The sequence below is a fragment of the Pan paniscus genome, chromosome 3 (assembly GCF_029289425.2).
Source record: "Pan paniscus chromosome 3, NHGRI_mPanPan1-v2.0_pri, whole genome shotgun sequence".
Classification (NCBI taxonomy): domain Eukaryota; kingdom Metazoa; phylum Chordata; class Mammalia; order Primates; family Hominidae; genus Pan; species Pan paniscus.
This window is the reverse complement of record NC_073252.2, coordinates 16516569-16526182: the sequence shown is the minus strand read 5'-3', so window position 1 is coordinate 16526182 and position 9614 is coordinate 16516569. Positions and strand designations below refer to the sequence as shown.

The following is a 9614-nucleotide window of genomic DNA, read 5'->3' as shown; positions in this document are numbered from 1 at the left end:
CCATGCTAATTCTATGATCTTGAGAAAATAACGACTTCACTCCTCCATTTTCTCATCTGAAAAATGGGAATGAAAGTAATACTTTTTAGGGTGGTTGTGAGGATTAATAAAATAATCCCTAGTACCTGGGTAAGCACTCCGAGAATGCTATTGTAACTGGTTTATATTATTTTCCACAACTGCCTTTACACTTGCTCTGGGTATGGCCGTTTTAAGACAACTAAAGCCTGAATGCTTTCCATGGGGTCCACTCAGACATGCTTGCTCATTCAAACTCTGCAAGTCCTGAAGGCTTACCCCTCTGCTGGCCCAAATCCTCACCAGCCATCTCAAATAGCTTCAGCCAGCTTTGCACCCTTGGAATTCTCCAGGCTAGAGAAAGGCACCAGTCTCATGGAGTGATACATCAAAATCCGCTCTCGGTAGACGTCTTCCCTTCGAGATCTGCTTTGAGGGCTGCCCTAACTTGGCATAAGAGGACAAACCCTCGGCTTTCTCTCGCGCGCGCGGTGTGGTGGCAGCAGGCGGAGCCGCGAAATGCAGAACGACGCCGGCGAGTTCGTGGACCTGTAAGTTCCGCGGAAATGCTCCGCTAGCAACCGCATCATCGGTGCCAAGGACCACGCATCCATCCAGATGAACGTGGCTGAGGCTGACAAGGTCACGGGCAGGTTTAACGGCCAGTTTAAAACTTATGCTATCTGCGGGGCCATTCGTAGGATGGGTGAGTCAGATGATTCGATTCTCCGATTGGCCAAGGCCAACAGCATCGTCTCAAAGAAGTTTTGACTAGAGAGAATCACGGATGTGGAATATTTGTCATAAATAAATAGTGAAAACCTAAAAAAAAAAAAAAAAAGACAAACCCTCTTTTCATCCCACAGAGTGAGGAGTCAAGAAATGTCAAAATGCTCATACACCTATAAATCCCCTTTAAGGCACCTTCTCAAGCCCTCTCTTACATAGTTGAAGGGGGTTGACGGAGTTGATAGCCACAGGTTCCGTATTGTAATTTCTCAGTAAGTCCTAAAAATGTGTCCAGCGTCTCTATTTATAATGTAGAGAACTTGTACATTATAATCAGCTTTGAGCTTCAGCCACAATTCCAAGAAACAAGAAACATCTTGATGTGGTTTGGCTCTGTGTCCCCACCCAAATCTCATGTTAAATTGTAACTCCCAGTGTTGGAGGAGGGGCCTGGTAGGAAGTGACTGAATTACGGGACAGACTTCCCTCTTACTCTTCTCATAATAGAGTTCTCATGAGCTCTGGTAGTTTGAAAGTGTGTAGCACTTTCTCCTTTGTTCTCTCTCTCTCCTGTTCCACCATGGTAAGAAATGCTTGCTTCCCCTTCACCTTCTGCCAAGATTTTAAGTTTCCTAAGGTCTCCCAGCCATGCCTCCTGTACAGCCTGTGGACCTGTGAGTCAATTAAACCTCTTTTCTTCATAAATTACCCAGTCTCAGGTCGTTCTTTGTAGCACTGTGAGAACCGACTAATACACATCCTATTTCCCACCATATATATTTTATTTTTAATTTTTTTCTCAGTATCAAATGTATTAGCCCATATAGCCTCCATGCAAATAAATACTGTCACATGAATCTGAAGTCGAAAGAGATTTAAGACAAATGATGGTATATAATACTGCCTCTCCTTTCTATATGCTTACGTATTGGGTTACAAATATGAATAAGGCCTTACAAAAATCTGTATTATACAGAAGTTTGCCAAAAAAGTCAACTGGGTGATGTTTGAGTTTAAGGGAAGGTGATAATTAATCGATGCTTTTCTCCAGAGTTCAACACTAATTAAGAAATGGAGTCAGATTCAGAGAAGCCAAATCATTGGCCGTATAATATAGAATGGCTAGAATGGAGAAGGCAGCTTATCCTGTAGTAAAACGTAGGCTTGGCCAGGTGCGGTGGCTCATGCCCGTAATCTCAGCACTTTGGGGGGCCTAGGAGGATGGATCACCTGAAGTCAGGAGTTCGAGACCAGCCTGGCCAACATGGTAAAACCCTGTCTCTAAAAAAAAATACATAAATAAATTAGCTGGGTATGGTAGTGTACGCCTGTAATCCCAGCTACTCAGGACGCTGAGGCAGGAGAATTGCTTGAACCCAGGAGGCAGTGGTTGCAGTGAGCCAAGATCGTGCCACTGCATTCCAGCCTGAGCAACAAGAGTGAAACTCCATCTCAAACAACAACAACAACAACAACAACAAAAAAAAAAAAAAAAAAAAAAACCACGTAGGCTTCCCACTACTTCCCTCTACTACCAGCTCAGAAAGGCAGGCTGCCATATTTGTCAAGATGAAAGCCTGTTCTTGAAACCCTCCCACATGGAGGTGGGAGTCATGAAAGCACGCTTACTGCGGCAGGCAGATCTCAGAGACAGAAAGGAGGGACAAATAATCTGAGAAGCTTGAACAAGAACAGATAAGACTTTCCTTGCCTTCTAAATCAGAATAATGAAAATGGAAGCAGATGCTAAAACTAATCCTTGCATCTATTTCCTTCCTTTCTGTTCCAGAGAAAGGAAGGTTGGAGGATAAGGGTACCCCTCAACAGGAAGAATGAAATGCTATAAGAATAGAGAGTAGAGAAAGAACACCTTGAAGTAGAAAAACCCACGAATGGCAGAATCCATGGATGCTCACTTGTTCTGAGCCTGCAAGGTGTGATTTTTTTTGTTTGTTTGTTTTTTAAGGAGAAGGTATGCAGGAAGCTTTCCATTCAGAGGGGAAGCATGAGTGAAAGACAAGTGGGGGAAGGCAGTTGGGCTCAGGGAAAGGTTAGTGGGCTAAACTTACCTGAAAATCCAGGGTTTGGGTGGGAGAAGAGTGAGAAACAGTGAAAAGGCAATCTGAAGCCACATCAGGGAAGGTCTTGGTTACAAGTCAAGGACTTTGTATACTATTTGGTCAAGAACTGGAAGGCAGTCAAAGTTTTTGAGTAGGAGAGGAACATAATTATAGCAAGGCTTTAAGAAGACTAAGTGGGCAGCAGGGTGCAAAATATATAATCTAAGGAGAATTTGGGAAGGAGAAAGTTCAGTTAGAGGCTCCTGTATAGATTGGAAGAGGAAGTAACATTAACTCATGTCATCGCAGTGGGACTGGAAGGAAAATGACATTTGTATAGTGCTTTAGAGTTTACAAAGTTCTTGTTGCATTAATTACTTCATTTGATATAGCACTTGTGGAAAGTAAGTTAGCTCAAAGAAAAACAGACCATAAGACAGTTTACAGTCAATAAATGTGAAATGAATAAACATAAGACTCTAAAGGGCTCGGTGACTACACACAGGAGGGAATGCAAGTGAGGAGTCAAATATGACTCACAGCCTTGAATAACTGGAATTATTCATTCATCAAGTATTTGTTGAGCTTTTGCTATATGCCAGGAAAAGTGCCAGATGCTAGGATTGCAGCAAAGAACATGGTAGACGAAGACCCTATTCTCAGGGAGCTAATGTACTAATGAAAGAGAGTATCAATAGATATATAAAGAAATATAAAACATCATATGGCAAACGAAAAAACAAATCAGGGTAAGAGGATAGAGTCTGTGGGGGTGCTTTTTTAGATATTATGGTCAGAGAAGGCCTCTTTCCAGAAGTGACTATTGGGCAGAGACCAGAAGAAAGCCAGGCAGTGAGCCATGTGAAGTTCTAGGAGAGAAGTATCTGGGGCAGAGAGAGTAGCATGAAAAAAGCCCTGAAATGAGTGTCCATCTGGTGTGTTCAGAAAGTAACAAGGGGGCCTGTGTAGGCAGCAGAGTCAACAAGGAGGAGGTGATAGGTCATGAGCCCAGAAAGATAGCCAAAGGCCTAATCCTGAATGGTCTTGTAAGCCAAGGTAAGCACCTCTGGCTTTTGTTTGGAGGAATCATTTATAGAGAGCAAGAGTAAACAGATACCAGTAAGAAGGCACCATGGGAGCCCAGGGAAGAGACAATGGTGGCTTGAACTGATGTAGCACTGCTGGAGGAGATGAAAAATGGCCAGATTCCAGATCTATGATCAGGCAACGCTTGTAGGATTTCTTTTTTATTGGATTTGATGTAGAGTAGAAGAAAAAGGATGATTCCAGAGTTTGTACTCAGAACAGCTGGGTAAATGGTGGTGCCCTTACCAAGATGCGGTATGGTGGGCAAAGACAGCAGGGGCTTTGCTTAGCCCCTGTTAGATTTAATAAACCTCTTGGACGTTCAAGTGGAGATGTTTTGAAGGAAGGATGTGATCATGGAGTTAGGAGGAATGTCAGGGTTAGAGATATAAATTTGAGATGGCTTTACCACCATCAAAAATAGAGAAACCAGGAGAGAGAAGCAGATTCACATACTGTATGTATTCACATTCAGTATGTATTAAGTACAGAAAAAGTGTGTGAATCCACTTACTGTGTGTTAAGCACTTTTTAGGCCCTGGGTGTACAGACATCAAAGACATACTTCTTCACTTCCAAGGGCTCACAGTTCACCTGGGAATACAAACAAGTAAGCAACCAGCTACACTTTAGTATGATACGATCTATAACAGAAGTTTCCAAGGGGTGCTATAAGAGACAGCAGAAGGGCATCAGATGCAGGAAGCCTTCCTAAGGAAAATGATACACAAGAAAAATTTGGAGGGTTGAGGAAGGAATGTTTTGGGACAAAAAATTCGGGCCCAAGGAGAAGGATGTTTCGGGGGACAGAACGTAGTTTTCAATAGCATAGAGGCATGTGAAACATGACATGTTCGTGAAACTGCAGTTATTTGACATGACTGGAAAAAAGGGTGCTTGTAGAAGAGTGGTAAGAGATGAAACGGGAAAGGTGAGCAGGGGATAGGCCAGAAAGGTCTCTTTAGCCCATACTGGGGAGTTTGAAGGTGAAGAAGACAAGTTTTGTTTTAGAAATGCTAAGTTTAAAATACAAATGCATGCTGCTCAGGTGATAGATGCACCAAAATCTTACAAATCACAACTAAAGATCTTACTCATGTAACCAAGCACCACCTGTTCCCCAAAACCTATGGAAATAATTGTTCTTTTCCAATCACTCTGGGAGCTTTTAATAGGCACAAGTGCTGCAGCCCCATCCTACATATTCCAACATAATTGTTCGGGGGTAGAGACCTGACATTGGTCTCATTAAGATGTGTTTGTGTGTATATGCACAATATACATGTATATGTATTACATATGTATATGTATTCATATATATATATACAGTACATATGTGTATGGATTCATATTTTTACAATACATATGATTATCTCATTTCTTTCTATAAAAATAAAATAAAATACAAATGGGACTTGCCTAGCAGGTAACAGAAAATGGGAGATTAGAACTCCAGGGGAGGTCAGGGTCAGATTTATATTTCTAGTTATGTCTGTATCTGTCATATTTCAAAACCTCTGTCATAGAAATCATCATTGAAGCCATAGGAGTGAATTAAATATCCAAGAAATAGAAAATGCAGAAAAAAGAGAAGTAAGAAAAGAACAGTTCTGTAGGCAGACCCCACAATTAGAAGACTGGAGAAGGCCGGGCGCGGTGCCTCATGCCTGTAATCCCAGTACTTTGGGAGGCTGAGGCGGGCGGATCACAAGGTCAGGAGATCGAGACCATCCTGGCTAACACGGTGAAACCCCGTCTCTACTAAAAATACAAAAAATTAGCCAGGTGTGGTGGCGGGTGCCTGTAGTCCCAGCTACTTGGGAAGCTGAGGCAGGAGAATGGCGTGAACCTGGGAGGCGGAGCTTGCAGTGAGCCGAGATGGCGCCACTGCACTCCAGCCTGGGTGAGAGTGTCAGACTCCGTCTCAAAAAAAAAAAAAAAAAAAAAGAAGACTAGAGAAGTGGAAGGGGAGTCATTATGGAGCTCAGGGAAAGAACAGTCAGGAGGATTTAAGAGCTGGAAGAGTACAATGTCACCATCGCCATGGAAACAGGGACTCATGAAAGGGACAGTGGTTGACAATATCAAACACAGAGAGGTTAAGGAAGGTAAAAATGGAGAGAAGGTCATCAAATGTGATGACCACGTGGTCCTTTGGTGACCTTTGGGAGAGTAATTTAGGAGAAAGCAGGGGTAAAAGTCAGCAGCAAAGATGTTGGAGTAATTAGGTTACAAAAAGTGAAAACAAGGAAGGTGGACTTTACTAAGCCTTCTTTTCCAAGCCCGTCCCATTTTCCTGCCTGGCATCTGCCTTTTGTACTCCACCTTGACTTCACCTTTTTCTCCTGGCATTTTGTCCTGTCTCTCTTACTTCCACTGTCTACTGGCCCCCTGTAACAGCATTCCTTGCCAGCAACAATACTAGCATTCAGCCAACTAGCAAGCTATGAACTGAATCACCAAGTAGACTTTAACAGATAAGAAAACAGATCAAAGGTTACCTTGGTGAAACATGTGTCATGATAGATTCTGTATAATGAATGGAATCTCTTTAAGGACATTTCTGACTGGAAGAATCCCCACCTGTCTGTTAACAGAAGTTGTCCCAGGGGTTTTAGACAGTAGGAGGTTGTGGTGGGGGATGCCTTTTTATTTTTACCATATAAATAACCTTATTGTTTTAGGTTGTTGTGATTATTGTTGTTTTACAACAAAAAATGTTTTGGTTTTCAAATTTAATTTTTTTTTTGCATGCCCTCCATTCTTCTAATCTGCAGAGGTACCATTTGGCTAAGATTGTCTATATTTCTTCTTCTTTTCTTCATGTTCTCCTCCCATAGTTCTTTGGCAGCCAGAATTAACTCAATGGAAATGTTGGCAAATTCTCCAGTCAGTCTTTGTTCTTTTTAATGTCATGGACATATCTAGATAATTGTTCTTCTATATCAATTGATACTTAGCTTTTAATGTAATTGGACCTTTGCATATCCAAAAGCCACTTATGCAAATTTAAACAATGACTTCACTCAATAAACTGGGAATGATAACCACAGTCATTATGAAAGTGGGAGAAGCTAATCAAAGTCCCATCTTCATAATTTTCATTTTAGACACCAGCAGCTAAAAACAAGTAGACAGGAAGAGAATAATTGGCCACTTATTCTAATCCCTGCCATTTGTAATAATAATAAACAGCACAAATAGCAAACAAATTAATGACTGCTCCCCCTGAGCCAATCAATTACCAAGCTATGATCACTTTACCTCCTACTTCTTGAATCTTTTCCTTCACCACTGACTCATTCAAGCTGTCTTTTCCTCTTTCGTGGATCATGGCAACAGCTTCCCAGCCTCTATTCTTGTTTATCTTAAAAATATCCTCCATATTGGTCACTAAAATGAGCTCTCTCATACAAAAACCAAGCCATTGCCTTGCTTAAAACCCATCAATGGCTCTGAAAGCATCATGGAATGTCTAACCTCCTTATTGCAACATGTAAACTTGATAGTTTCCTGACTCCTACCTGTAAATCTTCTGCACTCAGACTCATAGTGCACCAGACTGAGCTCTTTAACCTGGAGTTAGTGCTGTTGTGTGGAGTTCAGATCACTGCCAGACTCTACTTCCCCTTGTGGTGAGTTGGCCTTTGGGACCTTACTGTCCTCTTCTCTCATGCACCTTGGTCAAGACCATCACAATCCACTGTGGCAGGGTTTCCTAATTTTAACGTTTGGTTAAAATTTCCTAATTTTAACATAGGAATTGGTGCCTCCCTTCCTTCTCTTTCAGAAGGGTTTTAGGATCCTTATTCAAATACATCCACTCCCTCCCCAAACCTCTGCAAACTGAGGAGAAGCCTTTGCTAAGACAGAGGACTTTTTTTTTACAGTTAATTGTATACAATTTTCCAAAGTCAAAATATGCCCCAATTCTTCACCTAAAGGATGCTGTTCCAACATGACTTTCTATGTTCACCTCTAAATAAAAAATTCCACCACACCAGGTACACTGTTACACACATATAATTAGATGTGTATAAAATTCAACTCTCTATAAACACATACATATATCTTAAAGCTTTATATCTCAGCTTAGAAAATTAATTTTCTGACAACATCCTTTAATAATATTATTGCTGTTTTATAGAGGTCAATAGGACTAAGATCAGAGCCTTCTGTGACTTTAACCAGAACTCAAATGAATGAACCCTCTCAATTAACTGATTATTATTTCTTCTATACCAGACTTCTAAAAGAAAGAAAGAAAGAGGCTAATAAATACAGATGTGTCAGAGACCATTTTCAGGCTGTTGAAACAATGCCTTCATCTATAGACTTCATTCATAAATACACACACACAAATACCTACAGTTCTTAGGATCTATTGACATTCTGGAGGACAAAGTCTTCAAACTTGGCCCATTCAAGCCCTTTCACCATGTGTAACCCTACCTCTGGAAGATCTTACTCAGGCATGTAGAAAATGGTGACCACAGAGATGGGAATTTCCATTGAAGAACAGATGGAACAAAACTTTAGGAGCAAAATGCTGGACCGTCTAACAGCAATAAAAATATCTACAGGCCCTACAGTCATACAATCAACTAGCAAGCTACAGATTTAAAGATCTTTAAAAAGATCTTTAAATATGTAAAATATAAAAGTCAGTCCCACATATGTTTCCACGTATGTTTTCAACTCCTTCAGATTTCTGAGGTCATCCACTCTCAAAAGTCCAGGTTGAAGCAGACAAGAAACTACTTTAAAGACATTAGCAGCTCTAGAACCTCTGGAAGAGCCCAAGAATCACTGTTGAAAGCTATCTAGAGAGGTACTTGTAAATCAACTTATGCGAGGAGTTCCACCTATTTGGTTTGAGATTATTGGGAGAGATAAAGAAGGCTTTGGGTCCTTCTTCACATTACAGCACCTTTAAAAATAATAATAACAAGAAGAAGAAGAACCTTATAACCCAATGCTTAGCCCCTTTTTGCTTTACTCTCAGGCAACACAGAGCTCAATTCAGAACTCCTGGCAGTAGCTCCCCAATTAAAGGGTTGGACACATCCACTTCCCTTTTGGAATTACCTTGTTTAGATGGGTTAAATTTTAAAAGCCAAAATACAAATTCCAAATAAACAAATTAAATTAAATAGAAAGCATAATATCATCACAGTGAATTATTTCTAGACCAAGGTACAGACATAGTATGGCTACGGCTTATTAAATAGACTCTAGATTATCAAAAATCAAATGTCCAAGGCTTACTTTTGTCAGGCCCTCATGTCTTCTGAAGTCATCATCCCTTAAACATTTTACCAAGAGGGCCTGGGTCTCATATCATATATCTTGGAAAATTCTGTGGCTACCTTCTCCCATCACAGACTCCCACATCCAGATACCACATGCACATACACTTGTCCCATCCCCATGTCAGCATCTCGAAGTTACCTCAGTAAGATTGTGTTTTGAGCAGTCGGCATATCCTCAAATCTGTCTTCTTTCCCCACTTCTTTGCTCCAAGGTGGTCGGTACGGTAGATGCCACTGGTGCTCCGTTTATCAGAGATTTGTCTCAACCAAAAAGGAGCTGCTTCATTCAGATCACACTTCCACCTCAACTCCTTCAGAGAAGACTGGGGCCAATGACTGACCAACATAAGGGTTTAAAGACCATACTCCTTACCCTAAGAGGAGTCCAACTCTGTCATGCAATTCATGC

At 41.1% G+C, this 9614-nt stretch overlaps 1 pseudogene; it reads left to right on the top strand.

The window, feature by feature from the left end:
- Positions 1-537: 537 nt before the first annotated feature.
- On the top strand, positions 538-9162 carry LOC129397571 (small ribosomal subunit protein eS21-like; annotated as a pseudogene).
- Positions 9163-9614: the final 452 nt, after the last annotated feature.